Source organism: Dendropsophus ebraccatus, chromosome 8 (genome assembly GCF_027789765.1).
Source record: "Dendropsophus ebraccatus isolate aDenEbr1 chromosome 8, aDenEbr1.pat, whole genome shotgun sequence".
NCBI classification, from domain to species: domain Eukaryota; kingdom Metazoa; phylum Chordata; class Amphibia; order Anura; family Hylidae; genus Dendropsophus; species Dendropsophus ebraccatus.
Genome location: NC_091461.1, coordinates 105,468,025 through 105,490,512, shown reverse-complemented (window position 1 = coordinate 105,490,512; position 22,488 = coordinate 105,468,025).

Genomic DNA, 22,488 nt, shown 5'->3' with positions numbered 1-22,488 from the left:
GATTAACTACCACAGTATAAAACTAACAACATAGTGCAGGTCCCTTAATATGGAAGGGCATGGGGCCCTGTCTATACATCAACCCTGACTACAATATTAAGAAGAGATTGAACCTCCCACACAAAACTTTGTACAATGCCCTACAGATTAGCAGCCTGGAGCTGCCCCCTCCTTACCCCCACCTCTACGTTACAATGCGTCAGCCTTTCCCGTACTTCCAGTTTGACTCTCTGTGCCCAGATGTTGGCGGCTGCAGAATATATCAGGTTATTAATAAATTATCATAATAATAAAGCGCGGCGCTAAGAAACCTTGCATAATCTTTTTGCTTCCATTTCAAGCCTTGATCGCCTTTGAGAGCCTAATGCACCTCCTATGAGGCAAAGACTGGTGCTTGAATCAAGGCGAAATCAAACATTTCTTTCCCATAGAGATAGAAGGGGAAAAATCTCCAGCAAATGGGGCCCCTCGGGACGTCATCAAACATCTTCTGTTTCCAAAGCAAGATTCCCCCCAGAGTTTGAAGATACAATTAAGCGACTGCCTGGGTTGTTGAGTTCGTCTTGCTGACAGAGGGGGCAGGGATAAATAACAGCAGAATGGCGAAACGCGAGGGGGTGGGGGTGGCGTAGATCAGAGTTCACCGTGTGATCAGGATGGATTGCTGAGAGGACAAGCAGGAGTAATTGGTTTAGTATTAGGAAACATCACAGAAATTGCGTTGGATAAAGCAGCAGGAGGCCTGAAAAGAGCAACACATGGCCGCACGCTAGGCCACCTTGTAGGTGGTTGACTCCACGCGTTTCATGTGGCTTTGACATGTAATGGATTCCGGTAGTCCCATGAAATCATCACAGGATAATGATGAACAAAGATCCAGGAAGAGCCTCTATGATGAACAGGTGGTCTCCATAATGAATAGTGCAGAGAAGATTATTTGCATACTGCAGTGCATCATGGGAATAGAGGGGTTAGTCATTCCTAATCCCATTCCTTCGTTTGAAATTTGCATTTTGTGCAATGCATCAACCAATGCAAATGTGAGTGCTGATCTGGATGTGACTATGGTATAAATCTGGTTTAGGGCTACACTGATTTTGTGGGTCGTGGTTTCTGCATTAAAAGGAAAAAAATCACTTGTAATTTGAATTTCTAGAAGGAATCTAAAAAATGCGAATTATTCTGCAAGTAAAATGCAAAGAAGCGGCAGACTTTACCGAGCTGTGGACTGGGCTCATTGATAGAAGCAACTTGGATTTATAGGACGGATGATAAATCTACTTCAAAAGGAAATCCAGAGTGTAGCAGAAGATGTCAATTGTTCCCAGTCAGCTGTGTGCAAAACGTGGACAAAGTGTCAAGTAAGTGGGAAGGTTATAAAAGAAGAACACATGGGGTGAGCACGGAAAGAAAACTTGTAGCAATACAGTATGTCGGGACTGGGCTCATTGATAGGAACAAGAGAGATGTCACTTGTATTTATGGGAAGGATGATAAGCTCCTTCAAAAAGGAAATCCATAGTGCAGCAGAAGATGTTGGTTGTTCCCAGTAAGCTGTATGCAACATGTGGAGCAGGTGTCAAGTAAGTGGGAAGACTATAAAAGGAGAACACATGGGGTGAGCAAAGAAAGAAAACTTGTAGCAATATAGTATGTTTGGAAAAGAGAGAATGTCCAACACAACAGATGAGAAACAGATAAAAGAAACAGGAGTCAAATCCTTGTAAGAAATCATTGAATGAAATAGCATTACATATAGAAAAGCAAAAAGGGAGACCAGTACTAACCGGGGCTAAATGGAAGAATCCTGATGAGTGGAGGATGGGAAGAAAGTGATATCACCAACCAGTCCCTGACCGATCTGCTGGGGAGATAAAGTTTATACTTATACATTTGTTTTTGCATTTGTTTTGTTATGTTTAACCTTAGAACCTAAGCCAGTAAGAATATAAATTCTTCCAATGTGCCGATCCAAGCAGGAGGTCAAAGTGCAGTTGTGGGTATAAATATTATATAATGTTTACAATGTAGCATGAATCACTCCTATTATCAGTTGTAAAATCAAGTATACAAAGATGCTGTAGAAAGGACTTCTGAGCTCTATCAACGATCAATCACCCTTCTGCACCATCTGAGAGTTCATACGAAAACTTCTGTCTGGAGATGTTCTGATTATACGGGGCTGTATGTCAGGTGAAGGATCAGAGGAGATGGCAGCCTTCAACTCTGCAGTCAACCATTGCATTAAAGTACTTATTATTATTTTGCATGATCTTAGTTATTATTATTAGCACTAAGCAAATCGATTTGTTCTGAACCAACTCTGCTTAGAATTTCCTAAAAGATTCAGATTCATCCAAATCTGAATATTTGGGAGTTGTTTCAGGAAAATCCTGCAATTTACGGGAAGAGGGACTCCTGTCAAAAATAAATGCCCCGAGGCATACAGTGGAGACACTGCTTCTGTACACTGAGCAGCGAGGCAAACACTGGAGTCCCTGCTCCTGTACACTGAACATAAAGGTATAAACTGGAGTTCCTGCTTCTGTACACTGAACGGAGAGGCACACACTGGAGTCCCTGCTCCTGTACACTGAGCAGCGAGTTATACACTGGAGTCCCTGCTCCTGTATACTGAGCAGTGAGGCATACACTGGAGTCCCTGCTCCTGTATACTGAGCAGTGAGGTATACACTGGAGTCCCTGCTGCTGTACACTGAGCAGCGAGGCATACACTGGAGTCCCTGCTCCTGTATACTGAGCAGCGAGGTATACACTGGAGTCCCTGCTCCTGTATACTGAGCAGCGAGGTATACACTGGAGTCCCTGCTCCTGTACACTGAACGGAGAGGCATACACTGGAGTCCCTGCTCCTATACACTGAGCAGCGAGGTATACACTGGAGTCCCTGCTCCTGTATACTGAACGGAGAGGCATACACTTTAGTCCCTGCTTCTATACACTGAGCAGCGAGGTATACACTGGAGTCCCTGCTCCTGTATACTGAGAAGCGAGGTATACACTGGAGTCCCTGCTCCTGTACACTGAGCAGCGAGGTATACACTGGAGTCCCTTCTCCTGTACACTGAGCAGCAAGGCATACACTGGTGTCCCTGCTTCTATACCTGCTCTTTTGACTTGAATGGTGGGGCATACACTGGGGCATACACTGAGCAGCGAGGCATACACTGGAGTCCCTGCTCCTGTATACTAAGCAGTGAGGTATAAACTGGAGTTCCTGCTTCTGTACACTGAACGGAGAGGCACACACTGGAGTCCCTGCTCCTGTACACTGAGCAGCGAGTTATACACTGGAGTCCCTGCTCCTGTATACTGAGCAGTGAGGCATACACTGGAGTCCCTGCTCCTGTATACTGAGCAGTGAGGTATACACTGGAGTCCCTGCTGCTGTACACTGAGCAGCGAGGCATACACTGGAGTCCCTGCTCCTGTATACTGAGCAGCGAGGTATACACTGGAGTCCCTGCTCCTGTATACTGAGCAGCGAGGTATACACTGGAGTCCCTGCTCCTGTACACTGAACGGAGAGGCATACACTGGAGTCCCTGCTCCTATACACTGAGCAGCGAGGTATACACTGGAGTCCCTGCTCCTGTATACTGAACGGAGAGGCATACACTTTAGTCCCTGCTTCTATACACTGAGCAGCGAGGTATACACTGGAGTCCCTGCTCCTGTATACTGAACGGAGAGGCATACACTTTAGTCCCTGCTTCTATACACTGAGCAGCGAGGTATACACTGGAGTCCCTGCTCCTGTACACTGAGCAGCGAGGTATACACTGGAGTCCCTTCTCCTGTACACTGAGCAGCAAGGCATACACTGGTGTCCCTGCTTCTATACCTGCTCTTTTGACTTGAATGGTGGGGCATACACTGGGGCATACACTGAGCAGCGAGGCATACACTGGAGTCCCTGCTCCTGTATACTAAGCAGTGAGGTATACACTGGAGTCCCTGCTCCTGTACACTGAACGGAGAGGCACACACTGGAGTCCCTGCTCCTATTCACTGAGCAGCGAGGTATACACTGGAATCCCTGCTCCTGTATACTGAGCAGTGAGGCATACACTGGAGTCCCTGCTCCTGTATACTGAGCAGTGAGGTATACACTGGAGTCCCTGCTGTTGTACACTGAGCAGCGAGGCATACACTGGTGTCCCTGCTTCTATACCTGCTCTTGTGACTTGTGTCCAGAGGTTAGCCATAATGCTTCAGTGCTTACTCTTATAATATTGGCAGGGCCAGGTAACCCCTATGAGTATACACTACGGCCAACAACGGCCGTGTACAACAACGGCTGTGATTAATACGGAACTTATGTTGTGTGAACATAGCCTGCATCAGCATGACTGAGTGTATTTGCTAGACTGGGCTCTGGAAGTAAGTGCACATACTCTATACATTTCTGCTTACCGTATATATCAGGAGCAGGGACTCCTACCTTTTGACATGAGTCCCTGTTTCTGTCTGAATCTGAATCAAACATAAAATCTGAATCAATTCCTAACACCATTTTGAGCGACTCCTCCAGAAACTGATTTTGACAGTTTCACTCATCTGTTTTTTTATTTTATTTTATATTTTTATATAATATTCTTTTAATTATTATTCGATTTTTTACACTTGTTTATTTCCAGTTCTATTTCTCAGATCATCAAAGTCGCCCCTATCTGTCCTTTCTGCCCCCCTGCTCTTTTGTAGATGGCATCAACCATAATTCAGCTAATGCAGGCTTCTGCACAGCCCCACAGAGGGGCAGAATTGTCAGCTGTACTACGGAAACAGTTGCCAAGCAACACCTCACATCAAAGAAACCTGCAGGTGATGAATTCGAGGAGGAACCCGAGTCAAAAACATCTATTTTTGTAAATTCTTAAAATCGCGTACTTCATGTTTTGCTTCACAGCCAAAAAATTAGCAATGAAAAAATGTAATCAATGTAATCTCTTCCCTTATAAAGTAAACTGTACAAAACTTTTAGATGGGACTTCAGGCGTTTTTTTTTTTTTTTTTTGCTGAAGAATTAAAAAAATTATAAAATCCAAATTTACATTAACACGGTCGGCGCTGAAACAGCAGAACAACAATCCGCACACCTTCCATACAAATGAGTTTATTTTCACCAAAATTGGTTTATGAGATTAAGAAATGATTAATTCTCGGTGTCACTTTGCTGTTTCGCATTCGCAGAAATGATGAGGGGGAACATTTTTCTAATTTGCTTTTTCCTCATTTAGTAGATTTAGAACTTAAAGGGGAAGTCTGGCCATTTTTAAAATCCGGCAGGGGCAGGGGGGAATGTGAGAATAAGTATGAACTTACCTCTCCCCGTGCCCGCAGTGAGCAGCTGGAGCGGCCTCGGGAACGGTCTTGGAAGGCATTTTCCCCCAAATTATGATGATGTCATGACTCTGTCCCGGCTGATAAACTGGCCGCTCTGGGTGATCGGTGATTCTATGGGAGCATGTACAGTACCGGGGCTAAAATTTTTAATTTTTAAAAACGAATATAGTAACCCTAGCAGTATGATCCACCCTGATCAGCTGATCAATGAGCTACCAAAGTGGAATCAAATCATTTTCTGTGAGGCTAAACAAATCTGCTAATCCCAGTTTGTATGATCTTAAAAGAATTACATCTATGTTTCTAGACTGTTCTGGTGTGTAGTTGTGTAGTATATAGAATATATAGTATAAAGAATATGTATTGTAAAGTGTAGATATTATACTCTCGTCACATTCAGAATTCTTTTAATTGCCTCTTTACATCCCTCAATGCTTTACCTGCAGACACCTTCTTTACAGAGCATTCTGGGTTCCGAGTGTAATGCAAATTGAGGTATACTGTTTCTCATTGAAGAGATCCAGCAGTGTATGGAATTATGAGGGCAATGCTCCATGGGAGAAATATTTAAATTAGCTCTATTCCACAAGGAAGAAAACTGTCTCTCTAGTGCCACTTAGAGGTTGGTTGGTACATTATATTGCACCATATTCTAGTTAATAGATTATACTTCAGTCACATCCAGAGCAGCAATTAGGACTGCCCTAGTAAACCCATCAACACTGTGCCCACAGACCCCTGGTACACCTCTCCGTGCAGAGCCTTATGGGTTCTTACGGTAATCTCCTCCACCAAGGCAGTGGCTGCAGTAGCGGATTATAATAGGTCAGTTTCAAGTGGCAGCCCATGGCCCCCCAAACAGATACATACTTTAAGTGGTGTATTATTTCCAGGCTACAGTTCTGCCATGACTTGCATAAAAATCGCTGCTTTTTACTGCAATTTTGCACAAATCAGGGCAAAACTGCAGCCAGGAGACAATGCAGTAACATTAGAGAGCATACTGAAGGACCTTATCATGTGACAATGATGTCACCACAGGTCCTTTACAGGCTTCATTATGGAGGAAAAAGGCTTAAGCTAGTGCCGCCATAGCTTGGTGAACAGCCCAGGGCCCATGGTAAAGTTAATCCGCCCCTGAGTGGGTGGTACTGTTTCTCATTGGAGAGATCCAGCTGTGTATGCTGTCTTTGCGGCAGTGCTTCATGGGAAAAAGATATGCAAATTAGCTTTGTTTCAAAAGAAAAAACAAACAGTTTTTCTAAAGTGACACCTAAATGTAATTGGTTGCCTGGATAACATTGTATCACATTCTATTCCATGGATTATGCTCCAGTCTCCACATCCTTTTTGCAAAGCATTATGGTTTATATTTTCCCTACATGACTACTGTGTGCCCCTTGGTGTAAATATGACGTACTTTGCTGTGCATCTTGGGGTCAGGGGTTTCACTGAAGTGATCCAGCTATGCACCGAGTCATGCATGCAATGCTTAAAGGGAACCTGTCACCCCCCGTGCCGGGGTGAATGCCACCCGGATACTTACCCCATCTTGCCAAGTCCCGCTCCTGGAGCTGGTCCCGGGACGGAGATATCCTTGTCGGAAGCCCGGCACGTGCGCTGCATAGATAAGTCCGATGCCCGTAGAAAATGAATGGAACTGTCATCCTCTATGGGCATCGGACTCATCTCTGCAGCGCACGTGCCGGGCTTCCGACAAGGATATCTCCATCCCGGGACCGGCTCCAGGAGCGGGACGTGGCGAGATGTGGCAAGTATCTGAGGCTCTAGCGGGGGGTCGAGTGGCCTTCAACCCGGCATGGAGAAAAGTATGCAAATTAGCTCTTCTCCAGGAGTAAAAAAAAAAAGGCTCACTAATGCCATCTATAGGCAGCGGAGAGAAAAAGAAGAAAAAAGCGGGCACCGGCGCCTCGTGTGATACCTCAATACACCAAGGATAAGGATTATGTGAGAAGGTGCTCACCTGGATGCCACTTGGGCTTTGTGCATATCACCCCTCAACAGGGTACAAATCCGAATCCAGGGTCTTATTTGGTGACAGTCCACTGTATAGGGGCCTACTACCTCTAGGGACTGCTAAGCTGACTGTAACAAAAACACAGGATACTCCCAAAATAAAAGAGGCCCGTGGAGAGAATAAGTGAATAAAATAAAAAGGAATTAAGGTACTCACGGTCAGCGCTGTCCACATAGAGAAGTGGCCGAAAGCTTAAATAAATGAATTTAATATAGTGAAAAATATATTTAATATAGCACAAATATGACGCATTTCAAAGACATACGTCCTCTTCATCAGATAAAACAAAGTGCACTTTGTTTTATCTGATGAAGAGGACGTATGTCTTTGAAACGCGTCATATTTGTGTTATATATTAAATATATTTTTTTACTATATTAAATTCATTTATTTAAGCTTTTGGCCACTTCTCTATGTGGACAGCGCTGACCGTGAGTACCTTAATTCCTTTTTATTTTATTTTGTTCACTTTATCTATAGGCAGCCACCCTGTAAGTCAGGCGTCAGAAATTTGTGACAATGGCATAATGGGAGTTGTGGTTTTGCAACAGCTGGCGAGCCAACAGTTGGGGGACACTGCTGTAAGTCCAAATCCAACTGAGGAGTAAGAATCCATATTTTAAGCTATGGAGTATATAAGGTCTGTGTAGCCAACCCGTATACTGCTCTGCTATGTATGGCAATGCTTCATGGGAATGAGTATGCAAATTAGCTCTCCTCCTGGAGGAAGAAATCTGCCTCTCTAGTGCCACGGGGAGCTAGCAGCAGCTTTGGATGTGATTGGAGTAAAGCAATGAATACGATCAGTACATAATACAAGTCAAGTGTTTGCAAAGTTACTTGATTCTGTAGAGTTGCATTTTATTCCAGGTGTATTCATGTCCTATGACATTGGGAGGAGGCAGCGAGAATATAAAGCATCTTATCTGACTGGAAAATAGGGAAAAAAAAAAAAAAACTTACAGAAAAGGAAAATGAAGACCTGTCAAAGCAGGTAATCTTCATCTCCGCGTATGACAGCGGAGGAAGCCAGGGCTGCTCTGCTATTGTTGAATTGATGGCTGATCAGAATGCTGGAGGGGTAAACCATGCGCTGCAGCACAGGGGGAGACGGGGCGCTGAACTTTGCACAATGAAAGAAGCAACTTTTACTATAAGGGCCTCAGAGATAGAAGAGAAAGGTCAGTGGCGCCCCAGCTCTCAGCCATCGCTGCATTGACTTTACCCAGCAAATGTCAGCTGGCCCGGAGCTGGCGTCAGCACAAAATCAGGTCTGACCACTTTTTGGCAATCACTGCGGTAATTCCATGTTATTAAGGCACTTGGTAGAAACGTCACCCCATTGGCAGGAGCAGAACCTTGGACCGAGCCGACGCCGTAAAGTCGATGATAAGTGAATATTTTATGGTAATTGGAACATCCCGAATATGTTAGACTGACTGCAAAGTAATAGAAGTATAAAAAGTTCTCATAGGACTCAAAGAGTCGCACAACTTTGTCTTCCTGAAAGAAAACACCTTTGGTTTTGCGCTATATTTGATTTACAGGGAAATTTATAAAACAGCACCTACAAGAAACCGCGACTGTGCTTATAATTGGCGACTTTATATATTCATAACCAGTAGCAGAGTGGGCAGGAAAAGCAATCACGGTGCGCTGTACAGAGTGCTGTGCTCTGCTATGGTGACAGGCTGTTTCTCTTTCTCTCCATTTCAGGGGATGGGACTGCCAGTAGTACTCACACAGGACGTCCTTTCCCTTAGTTGTGTGACCAACACAGCACCTCCATTTTCCTACATGCAGGGGCAGATTAATTTTACCATAGGCCCCAAGCTGTTGACCAAGCCTGCCCCACCCCCACCCCACTGTAAGTATGGCAGCACTAGCATGGTGTTCATAGTAGAGGATAGATAATGTCATGATGCCCTGTTTTCTGCAAAAGTGTGGTAAAAAAGCTGCAAATCATGGCAGAACTGTAGGCAGGAGACAGAACGAAACTGAAAGTATAAGTCTTTTTGGGTGGCCATGGGCCCCCAGGAGCTCAGGGCCCTGGGCTACCGCCCACAAAGGACCTATTATAATCTGCAACTGATGCCATGACATAGTGCTTGTGAAAGTGCACTGAACTGAACAGGCTAAGGGATGATTTACACATCATGCTACTATAGCTGGCATGTGGAGGGAGATGGGGTTACTGATGCACTGGGTTTGTAAGGTGCTATGTGGGCAGAATGAAAAGAAACAGCAGCAGCACAACATGGAAGGGGTTACATTAGCAGTGAACGTCTGGCTAAAATCAAGGCTGAACAGTAGAGGGAGGCAGAGATTAGTTACAGGAGGTAGCACTGTCTAGATACAGAAGCAGTATAGAAAGGAAGGGTTGCACTAAGCACTGAGACTGCCGTTCTCAAGCAATAAGGAGGGGGAAAGGGGTCTACATTTAGAAGGAAGCACTGTGTAAATATAGTATAGGTAGCTACACAAGTCATAGTTACTCAGAACATTATGGGTGGTCAAAGACTAGAGGAAAGCCTTGATTTACCTTTCAGGGACAGTGTGGATACTTTGGAGAAGGCAGACAGGCTCAGGTACACAGTCCAGACTCTCTCCCTCTCTTGTGCAGAGAATATGTTACATATATATTAGATATCATACGGGCTATTATTGTTTCAAATGACAATGAAAAGACAAATACCAATGAAAAGAAAAATGACAATTCCACACTTACACACTTCAGCTTTCAGGGCATGATGGAGGTTACAGTTTTACAACAGCTGTATCCATTTTTCTGGAGCGTCCTTTTAATTGTCTTGTGTGTACTGTGTTAAAGATAAACTATGAGCCCCACTTGGGAAGGGATGAATGTGAGTGACTACGCTGTGGAACATGTCAGTAAAAGGTCAGTAAATTCCTACAATAGAATTTTTACTAATCATAATAAAGTTTGCGCTCTCAAATTGAGAAAATATTACTTTACTGAAAGAGTAGTAGACGCTTGGAACAAACTTCCAGCAGATGTGGTTGGCAAATCTACAACAACAGAATGTAAACCTGCTTGGGATAAACATATATCTATCCTAATATAATAATATAGGGGGAGGACTAGATGGAGTAGAGGGCTGTTCCTGACGATAATTTTCTATGTTTCCATGACCCAGAATATTCAGGACATGAGAGCTGACGGCCATGAACAGGTTTTTTTTTCCTCTCAGGTTTTTGCTTTGTTTGAAGCCTCACATTAATAGGACAAGCTCTGAATGCATTATGTCCTCTCCTTTAATTGAACAGATCAAAGGCAGCTCATCCCGGGGCCCTCGGGGGAGTCGGGGCAGTGTCGGAGGACCTCGATGCATAGTTAACCGCAGTGCCACGTCTCCAGAGGCCATGGGCGCCGGCTGTTTTTGTGTGAAATTTGTCATGTTTTCTTGCTGTTGGTTTTTTGGAGTAAGGTGAAAAAACTGATCTGCAGAGGGGACAGAAATCTAGAGGAACCCAGTACAGAAAGAAGAGATCAGGACTGGAGTCGAAGTGTCGGTGGTGGAGGAAGTGGCCTCATCATAAAACCTCAGTACACAGTGTTGTATCTGGAGATAAGGGCTGCTCCAAGGAAGCACGAACTATAAGCTACATGAATTCATTGTAGATGTTCTATATGTTTTATACTCCAGTTACAACCGGAGCTGCATTCCTAATTCTGCTGCTTTTTTTTAGCGTTCAATTTAAAAGCTCACATATCCTTATAACCCCTTCTATTTCAGTGTCTGCACAGTGTGTCTTCTTTTTTTAACAAATCTGTTTTTATTGGTTTTCAAAAGCGTAGGAAAAGCATAGAAATGCAAATACAAATGTGTATTAACAGAAAAAGAGACAGTGAACAGACAATAGGGGAGGGAGGGAAAAAAGAAGGGGGGGGGGGCACACGGTCAAGGTCCATCATATTTTCTGAGCAGTCCACGAATTGGTCACAGAGTCCTGAGAAAGTCTCTGAAACTTGCAGCGAGGCATTGGTAATAAGAAGTCCTTTTGACACCCACAGGTGTAGATCCGAGGGTTCAACTCCTGTAGGGGAGGGGTGGGGGGGGTGGGATTGGGGGCAGTGTAGCACAATCTCCATATTAGGGTGAGGTACAGGATAATACAATGATATACGTAGACAGAAACTTGAGGGGGAAACAGTAGGAAGTACCTTAAGTCATAACAAAAGTAATCGTGACCCATTCCAACCATGATTCGGCAGGTGTCGGGTTATATAGTTAAATATTTCAGGTGGGTGGTGTGGGGGCAGGGGCTGGTGGACAGGTAGACAGTGCCTGGGTTTTGTAGGTTAGCCATGGTGACCATATTTTAATGAAAGTATCATGTGATCCATTCGCCCAACCGGTGAGTTCTTCAAGTCTGCAAATCTGGTTCACTTTATCAATCCATTGGGCATGCGTAGGGGGTGAAGTACTTAGCCAATGTAACGGTATTAATAGCTTAGCAGCTGCTATTAAATGCGTAACAAGGCTACCCTTGGAGAATTTGACCTCAGGGGTAGATAGCGCAAACAGCACCATCGGTGCAGATAGTGTAATGTGGGTATCAAGAACAGAGTTGATTGTCCGTTCTATTTCCCGCCAGAAGGGAGCAATTAAAAGGCAGTGCCACCAGATATGAGAAAGGGAGCCAATATCCGTTTTGCACCTCCAACATTTATCAGTAGGGGAAAGGCCCATGCGAAACAGCAGCTCCGGCGTCTTATACCACCTAGTAAGTAGTTTATAGTGATTTTCCTGTAATTTCACGCAACGTGAAAAACCATGAGATGTTATAAGAATAGAGGTTCTCTTATTTTGAGAAAGCGTGATGCCCAATTCTTTCTCCCAGGAGAGGAGGAAGGAGGGGGGGGATGATGCAATGTCATCCAAAAGTTGTGAATAAAAAAAGGAAAGACCGAGCTTACCTGAGATTCTGGAGAGGCAGGCCTTCTCTAGCCACGCTAGAGGTGTTTTTGCTTTGGATAATTTCAGAAAGTTAGCACAAGTTTGCCTGATGGTGAAAAGTTGTAGGAAGTCGAGAGTGAGAGGAGCCACCAGAGACTGGATATGGGTATCTGAGGGGATCGAGTTATTTGTCATTAGTGTCGACAGGTTTATCCCAGAGAGGTGGTCCCATAGGGGGTCGGCTGTGTGGGGGGGGGGGAGGAGAGGAAAGAAAGGGTAAGAGAGAGGAGGGCATTAGAGGCGAAGCTTTATCTGAGAGGCGAGATAGAAACTTCAAACGTACTTTTAGGGTGCCCCGGAGGAGAGGGTTAGTCAAAGATTGAACAGCAGGTAATGTAGGGAGCCATAATAGGCGTAAGGAGTTTTTTCCCAGGGCCGCAGTCTCAAGGTCAGAACCTCGTAGGAGGCCCTCGACCGTCACCAGGTCAACCCACCTCTGTAGGTGTATGGCCGTATAATACAGTTCTATATCCGGTAGACCTAGTCCACCTTTATGACGCTTTTGCGTCAATAAATCATGAGAGTCTAGGCTTCCCCTGATTCCATAGGAAGGTTCGGAAGATTCGTTTCACCTCAGTGAAGAAGGAGGAGGGTACGTCTATGGGGACCATAGACATGGTATATAGCAAGATGGGAACAAGATAGATTTGGATCAAGTTCTTGCGTCCCATCCAGGATAAGAATGGCACCTGGTAAGAAGCGAGAAGTTTGGATATTTTTAGCAGTAAAGGCTTGTAGTTTAAGTCAAATAATGATGTGAGAGAACTCGGAATGTTAATACCTAAGTATTTAAAGGAGAAGTCCGGCTATGAGCAGGTGGGGAGAGTAGTAGTTCAGTAGTCCAGAGCGGCGGGCGTTCGGTAGCGGCGGGCGGGCGGCGGCGGTTTGGCGGGCTGACTGTTATGTACTGATTGCTTACATTTATGGAATACTTTGGGGAGCAAGGACACTTGCTCCCCAAAGTATTTCATAAATGTATTCAATCAAAAACACTGTATACTACATTTACATACACAGTGTCCAGCAGGGGCGCACTATATATAGAAGTCAATGGTACTCATTGACTTCTATATATAGTGCGCCCCCTGCTGGACACTCCAAAGGAATTACACCCTTCGTCGTGACGTCACTGCTTCAGAGATAATTCTAACACTTCCTGATACACTAAATTAAGGGAAATAGCAGTATATGAGCATTTCCCATAATTAATGTACATTAGAAAATTGTATAACTTTCCATCAGTAATAACATATAAAAAATAAATTTTGGCCGGACTTCTCCTTTAATGGAGCGTTCTGGCCACTGAAAGGGAGATGAGGACTTAAGATAGGCAGCCTGGGACTTCGGGAGGGTGACATTTAATATTTCAGATTTACTATAATTAACTTTAAAGTTTGATAAGGAGCCAAATTTTTGTAGTATGTTTTGGATATGAGGAAGGGCAGTGGAAGGGAATTCCACCATGCGGGGGTGCCATATTCTGTGAATCAGAGTAATTTTCAGCTGCTGGAATACCCCTTTAAGGCTAGGACCCTACAGTAACATGGCATTCCCTGCAGGTCACAAACTTTTTACAGGTTTACCCTCTTGTACTGAAAACTCAATGCGTCACTTTTGGCAAGAAATAAAAATCTATACTGTTTGATCGCTGCCGAGCTGCCTGTGACTTTATTTCACCAGGTAAATACTGAAGTCACGCCACGCTTTTACTGCAGCTTGCAGGGAGCCGCACAGACGGGTCATCAGTTTTCTCCTCAACAAGACATTAACATTATAACATCTTCATATAAGGAAAAGTAATAAGATGTGCGGCCCCAGACCGACGATCGCCCCAACACCTACCGTCTGTACTCATCTACTGAACATGCCCAGAAGATCTGCTAACTTTAGGACATAAAGTGCTAATAGCCGGCGCAGTCCCCACGGAAGTCGCCTTTATTTCTGTTCAGTAATTGGCAGGAAATGTAATTGTCCTGAATAAATACACAAAGCGTTCTCCCCGGCCTCCGGAATAACAAGACTCCCGTCCGCAGGTTATATGAGGTGCCAGGAGAGGCTGTAACTGTGTCAGCAGAGAGAGAGAGAGAGCAATGACAGAGTGGGCATAGAACATAAAGGGTTAAAATAAATTTGTCTACATTGGAAAATTCATGTTAGAGAGACTGGCTGCAACCAAACAACCCCTCCCCCCCTTGGGGCTAGACCCCATAACTTATTTTTTATTACAACCAATGGCTATTTGCCCAAATTAAACTCAGACAAAGTTTTGACTCCTCACGTTCCTCTTGGCAAGGTCATTTCCAGCGCAAGCTGTGACAACAATACAATAACATACATTAAACACTCAACAGCAACATGGAGGGAGGGTGGGCAAGTTCTCAACAGCCTGACACGCTGGGGAATGGCACGTGACTTCCGGATGTCCCCTTAAATATCCTCCTACCGACACTCCCCCTGGCCAATCTGCACTATTACCCAGCCCCTAGGGGATGCCTATTCCCTCCCCCGGGTACAGCCAGTCAAAGCACCGACGCTTAGGCAGCGCCGCTGCTCCAGACTCGCTGCAACCAAACAACCCCTTCCCCCCTTGGGGCTAGACCCCATAACTTATTTTTTATTACAACCAATGGCTATTTGCCCAAATAAAACACAGACAAAGTTTTGACCTTTTGTATGCGTGGGGGTAGGCCACAGCTTGTTTATTTTTAACTAAAAACTTATTACCATCAAATTAGCGGGAAGGGAAGACCTTGCATGACCTCTTCAGGGCGAGGTCACCAGCATGCCAGGCCACCGCTACAGCGGTGGGCATGTCCTAGTTGTTCAGACGGGTGGCCTCGCCGACTCCTCACGTTCCTCTTGGCAAGGTCATTCCCAGCGCCATAGGTGAGCAGGTGTACCCCTACACTGCGCACCTACCCCCACTGGCTAAGGTGAATAATGCCCTCTCTATAGCATCTTGAATCCCGGACAGAAAAATATCTAAACCACACGACCCTGGGTACCACTTCCGACCAGACCAGGATCACGTCCCGGAAGAACTCGGACATCCGGATGAGGTCGGATCTGATAACAGAAATTAATTCTGCCAAACGAACTGAACAGAGGTCGTTGCCACCAGTGTGTATGACCAGAACGGCTGGCCCATGGACCAATTTACTGATGGCAACGACCTCAGATAACACCCGCAACCACTTTAAACCTCCAACACCTCTCCAGGACACATCCGCCTGGGAGAATCCAAGATTAAGACCTCCAGGTCTACACGAAACCCGCTGCGCAGCACGATGAATATAGGAGTGGCCCACCAGCCACACAACTGGACGATGCTGACCGTGGCTAGACCATTTTGCTCCTGACAGTGATGACTGTATCAAAGGTCTTAGCAATTCTTCGTCAGCTCCCAGAGGAAATTCGGACACTGATCTCCCTCCAGCTGCGCCCGCGGGTGCAGTTCCCTGAAACGATTCCACTGGAAACGGGAGAGAGAATCAGCAACAAGATTATGTTCACCTGGGACATGCTTAGCTCTGAAGACTATATTGAACATTGTAATACTAAATGTCGTAGGAGTGCAAGAACAGGCAATGATGAGGAGGTTAGGTTATTTACAGCGTGCACCACGCTCAAATTGTCAGACCAAAAGCGAATCCTTTTATTCGCCATGCTAGGGGCCCACAACTCGACGGCCACTACTATTGGGAATAATTCCAAAAAGGTCATATTTCGAGTAAGACCATCAGCTGCCCACCGCCGCGGCCAAGGACCGGCAGACCAACGCTGACCGAATACAGCACCAAAACCATGGCCCCCGGCCGCGTCAGTGAACAACTGAAGGTCTCTGTTGTCTAACTCAGGCTCCCGTCATACCGTCATACTACTGCAAAAAGGAACGCCAAATTCCCAAATCCGACTCGCACCAGAGGTTGCCATATAAAGACGGCGAGAAAAAATCCGGCCCATAGGCATCACCCTGCAGGCGAATACGAGAAGGCCGAGTAAAGACTGCAGCTGACGCAATCTAATCTTCTTGGCCTGCAAGCATTGGTCAATGGTAGACAACAGTCTTGCCAGCTTTTCAGGCGGCAGTCCGACCACCATGCGTTGAGTGTCGATCTGAATGCCCAAAAAGGACAGGCATGTGGTGGGACCTTCTGTTTTTTCCTCGGAAATTGGCACTCCAAACTTGGCCATAAAAAATTTAAAAGTATCCATCAACTGAGTGCAAACAACTGAATTTGCAGGGCCGACAAACAAAAAATCGTCGAGATGCAGTACCGATGAGGTGCCGGATTCGCGCCGAATGACCCACTCTAAGAACGTGGAAAACATCTCAAAATATTTGCAGGAAATCGAGCACCCCATCTGCAAGCACATATCCACATATATGTGCCCATCCAACTGACAACCTAATAAATGAAAACAATCGGGATGGACTGGGAGGAGGCGGAATGCAGACTCGATATCAGACTTTCCCAAAAGAGCTCCAGGGCCGGCTGACTCGACCAGACAGATTGCCCTGTTGAAAGACACGTAGGTAACTGCCGCCTCCTCCCGGCCAATGCCATCGTTCACCGATTCACCCGGCGGGAAGGACAAGTGCTGAATCAATCTAAATTTTCCTGGTTCCCTCTTCGGAACCAAGCCCAATGGAGAAAAACGCAAATTTTCCAAGGGCAGCTCCAAAAAGGGGACGGCCATCCTACCCATGGCTACTTCCTTGTCCAATTTTTCCTGCGCCACGCCGGGATTATCACGTATAGAACGTAAATTATCAACGAACTGCAAACTGGAACTATGTGTGTGAGGGATGTAAAACCCTTCAGAAAAACCCTTAATGAGGAGGTCTGCTTCCTGACTCCGGTGGTACTGCTCGAGCCAGTCGAGCAGTACCACCAAGGAGTCCTCGGGTTTTCCCCCACTGAACTGCCTATTACCGGCGACCTTTCCCCGTTTGAAGCAATGGAGTGCTGAATGAGCCCCACCGCAGATTGAGCACTCATGCTTAAAGCGACACGAGACAAAGAATCTGCAGTGGCCCTCATTGAACATACAACAGGCCCCTGTTCTCTTATTGGCTGTCCCCGCCGGGGATCCGCCTGAGGCAGCCAAGGAGTGAAAAGGCGGCTTCTGCTGGGACAACATCAACTGGATCCACACGTCTGTAGCCTTAGTAGCCCATCCAACTTCGGGTTGCAACGCTAACCGCCGCCTTAACTCCTCATCATAACGCCACCATGCTGTACCTCCGTGCAGCTTGTAAGCCGTATGAATAGTATCAAGATAGATGAAGAGTTCAGCCGACTTAGAAGGGTATTTCAAACACAGGACACAGGATAATGTAGCAAATGCCTGCAACCAGTTACCAAATGTTTTAGCTACTTTAGCTTTTTTGTCCTCCGTTTTCTCAAATCTCTTATCCTTATCAACCGTTAAATGATCAACAGATAACAATGACCATATATCAACATATTAATTTGACAGAATTTTTGTTTTGACCTCCGCTGATAAGTGTGTACCCAGGGGGGCCACCCCACAAAAATAGGAATCTTTTACCCGAAGAAGCAGTCTCAGCCGGAAACAGGTCCGCCGCTGAGGGGACATTACAAGCAGTATCTGACACATTCACCTTAGTCAAAACACTACGCATGACTGATAACTCACTGATGATTTGGCTACCTGAGGAGAACTGGACCATGCCCGAAGGCAGGACAGCCGGGACAGCCGGGTCAGCAGGCAGAGACACAGAACTCACAAGGGGAGCCAGCCAGGCAACACCCTTCAGTCTGATCTTCTCCTGGAGGCGAGCAAGGACATCGTCACCTTCAGCCATTGTAAGGTAGGCAAATTCACGTTCCCTAATGGACAGTTCTCAAGTTCTCAACAGCCTGACACGCTGGGGAATGGCACGTGACTTCCGGATGTCCCCTTAAATATCCTCCTACTGACACTCCCCCTGGCCAATCCGCACTATTACCCAGCCCCTAGGGGATGCCTATTCCCTCCCCCGGGTATAGCCAGTCAAAGCACCGACGCTTAGGCAGCGCCACTGCTCCAGATTCCTCTGCTTATAACCCGCCCATGAGGACAGGCCACGCCCACATTACGGCAGAGCGTAATAGCATCACAAGGGGCCCCAAACACAACAACAGCAGGGGTCATTGAAAGTTGAAAAAATTTTTTAAGTTCTGCTACTTTTCTAGAGAACAATTACACCCTGAACTTTCTAAATCGAGATCAGTGTATGAGGACGTCCGAGAAGGTATTACAGCATTGTGGGACAGAAGAAGGACCATTGTGGCTGGGCTACTGGATATCTCAGGGAGATATATCTAGAAGATCTCCACCCATGGCCCAGAGATCACCCCTCCCTCCTGCTTCCTCTGTAAGAAGATCCAACTGGAGGAGGTGCCTTAAAGAGGTTATCTATGGAGCTGACAGGATTCTACCTTTCCTTGCTCCCTGATGGCTCACTGGTTTTATGTCACCCCGATACCACCTCAAGACAGTGGGTCTGTGCGGGCTGTGGCTGCTGGAGAGGATGATGGCAGGGGGATGCTCAGTGTCCCTCCAGTGCCCTGTGTCCCTCAGTGTCCCCCTGCCATCCTCCTTTCCTCCACAGCCCGCACAGCTCTGGGAGTCAGGTCGTGACATCACCATTTTATCCAGTAAGTGAAGCCTTGATGCAGTAGTAAGTGCCGGGAAAAAAGCACTTTATGTGTATATTGCTGACTTGTATAACTTTTGGGGTCAACATAATACTTTAATAAAAATTTCTGCCAGACTTCTCCTTTAAGGAGTCTGGAGGTGATGCCCTTAAAGGGGTTATCCAGGGAGCTGAAGAGGTATGACTTTTATTTGCTCCCTGATGGCTCACCTCCTCCTAGGTCTCATCCTGATACCGTCCTACCTGTCATGAAGGAGAGAGTCGATGTGCGCTGGGCCACTCCACTGAGGGTAGTGGTAGGTGGTAGTACTGGGTAGGAACCCTGGTAGCCGCTTGCCTGATGTTAGGTCACGGTTTTGGCACGAGGGATAGCAGCTAACCAACGGGGACCTGACCATACGGAGGCCGAGCAATTCTTCGTTGTCCCTAGTCAAGGCACCAATAACTAGACCAATGCCAGGGTTCAGAAACAACGGTAGTTGTGCGTTTATTGCAACGGGGGTAACCAATAGCAACAGACTCTCTGGATACAACCGGGAATAAGGTAGACTTGTATATAACTTGAGTATAACGGAGTAATGGGTGATGCTGCAAGATAGCGTTACTTGTAGTAAGGAGACTGAATCATGGGAGTAGTAGTGCTGAAGATATGATACTGGGCGGAATAAGTTGAAATGAATACTTGCTGTTGATGATAATGAATGATGATGAGAATAGTGACTGAAGAGCGACACCCAGATCTTTGTCAGAGATGAGAATCTTGAGAAGGAGAAACAGGTCCCGACTGGACCGGAGCACTTCTGGTCAGTACAGGAGCAGGTACTGCGGGGTTGCGGCCTTGTGACACAGGAGCAGCAGCAACACACACCCATCTCCCTTGAAGGTGGAGAGAAGACTGAGGTAGACAGGAAGTGACATAGCATTCCCCAGCCAAAGCTCAGCGGCTATTGGGGTTACTATGGCAGCCAGGGAACAGTCACGCGACTCACCAAGCCATTGCATCATCACACTATTAGGCACTGATAACTGAATATGCATGAGAAATAAATGAAATAGCAGACCTGAATACTGAGAGGGGTAACATAATATACACAGTTTGCAGTGGGATTATCTCTCCAGAACAGAACTGACTACAACAAAGGTGCAAACATAAAGTCACAGAAAAATACTCTGTTCTGGGACACTGCAGATGGACAGGTATACTACAATCTGTGAATGTAGGCGAAACCAGTGGTATCCAATGTACACACAAAGTCGTGGGAAGAGCAAACATACATTGACCACCACAGGTGGGCCTGGATTCGCCATATGCAGTGATTGCAACATAGCACCAGTCCCACCATCTTAGCCTGCAGTCACTGTATGATGATGATGATGGTAGTGGTCATGGTGTCACAGTATTATTTGTTCTATGTATACTCATTTATTGGTAATATTTGTGTTCACATAGTGTATTTTATTTAGTGACAGTATAATGGTATTTGTTATGGTGTGGAGGTATTATTTGTTACCAGTATACTGTATTTTTGGTAGTATCAGTCTCTGTATAATAGATTGGTCACTAACAGTATGGTGGTAATATCTATGGTAATGGTATTTGCTTTTTGCATATTGGTGTTATTTGGTAACTGATGGCTATGACATCAAGAAGGTGGAGGAAGCAGAGGAGATAGTGGAGGAGGATAACATCAAGGAGGAGGAGGAAGTGGAGGAGAGAATGGAGGAGATTGTGGAAGAGGAGGAAGTAGAGGAGATAGTGGAGGAGATTGTGGAAAAGAAGGAAGTGGAGGAGATAGTGGAGGAAGTGGAGATGGTGGAGGAGTAAATGGAGGACAGTGTGAAGATGGAGGAGGACAAGGCAATGGAGGAGATGGCTGAGGAGTAAGTGGAGGAGATGGTGAAATAAGAGGAAGTGGAGGAGATGGTGAAGGAGGATAACATCAAGAAAGAGGAGAGGAAAGTGGAGGAGGATCAAATCAAGAAGGAGGAGGAAGTGGAGGAGGATAACATCAAGAAGTAGAAGAAGGAAATGGAAGAGATGGTGGAGGAGAATAAAATTAAGGAGGAGAAGAAAGTCAAAGTGTAGAAGGAAGAATGAGGAAGCGGAAATGGAGGAGGATTACATCAAGAATAAGGAGGAGGAAGTGGGAGCAGAAGAAGGACGATATAGATGATAGACACTCCGGGATCCTGAGCTGAGCCGAGATTTTGCTTTAGGAAGCAGGAATATCTCGCTGGATCTGAGATGGTTGGGACATATCTATATGTACAGCTGGTAAAAGTTATGCATCTTCTATATAGCATGATATGGAACATGCTAGTATAACCTGGGTATCTCCTATATATATATATATATATATATATATATATATATATTTATATTTATACAGCTGGTATAACCTGGGTATCTCCTGTATATAATTATATATGTACAGCTGGTAAAACCTGGGTATCTCATGTATATAATTATATTTTTACACCTGGTATAACCTCAGTATCGCCTATATATAGTGATATGGAGCATGCTGGTATAACCTGGGTATTTCCTTTATATTATTATATATGTACAGCTGGTATAACCTGGGTATCTCATGTTTATAATTATATATGTACAGCTGGTATAACCTGGGTATTTCCTGTATAAAATTATATATGTTCAGCTGGTATAACCTGGGGATCTTCTGTATATAATTATATATGTACAGCTGGTATAACCTGGGTATATCCTGTGTATAATATATATGTACAGCTGGTATAACCTGGGTATCTCCTGAATATAATTATATATGTACAGCTGGTATAACCTGGGTATCTCCTGCACATAATTATATTTTTACAGCTAGGGATCGTACATCTTGTATATAGTGATATGGAACATGCTGGCATAACCTGGGTATCATTTGTATGTGATTATATATGCACAGCTGGTAGATAAGATGTGATTGGTTGCCATGATGAACATGGTTGCCAAGAAATCTGTGTGTAATATTTGATTTGTGCAGATTGTGCTGATTTGGAGGCGCGTGGTTGGGATGCGGATGGTGTGAGTGCGCCCTCAGGGAGCCGCCTGTAAACCAAGCATCACCTTTTAATTAGCATCCCTGTCAAATCAAGTTTAGGAAAACATTGGGCACATGCAGGACCCAGCGCTGGATGCCAGTAAGTCAGTGGCGGCTCTGTGGGGAGATCTCCTGGCACAGATACCATAAATAGGTGTGATGGATTTGCTGTGCGGGATGAGAAGTTCATGTTACACTCGCTCTCACATTCAGTTAATTAGCCTTCAGATGAGCGGCAAAGGTCACAGTCACAGATTAATATGTAGAGAGTGATCGCCGGGACGTCAGCGACAGCCGCAATGTGACAGGTGACATCAAGCCAGATGCAAAATCGCTTGGAGCAAGTGGGGGGAAAAAAAGGAAAGTATCATAAGG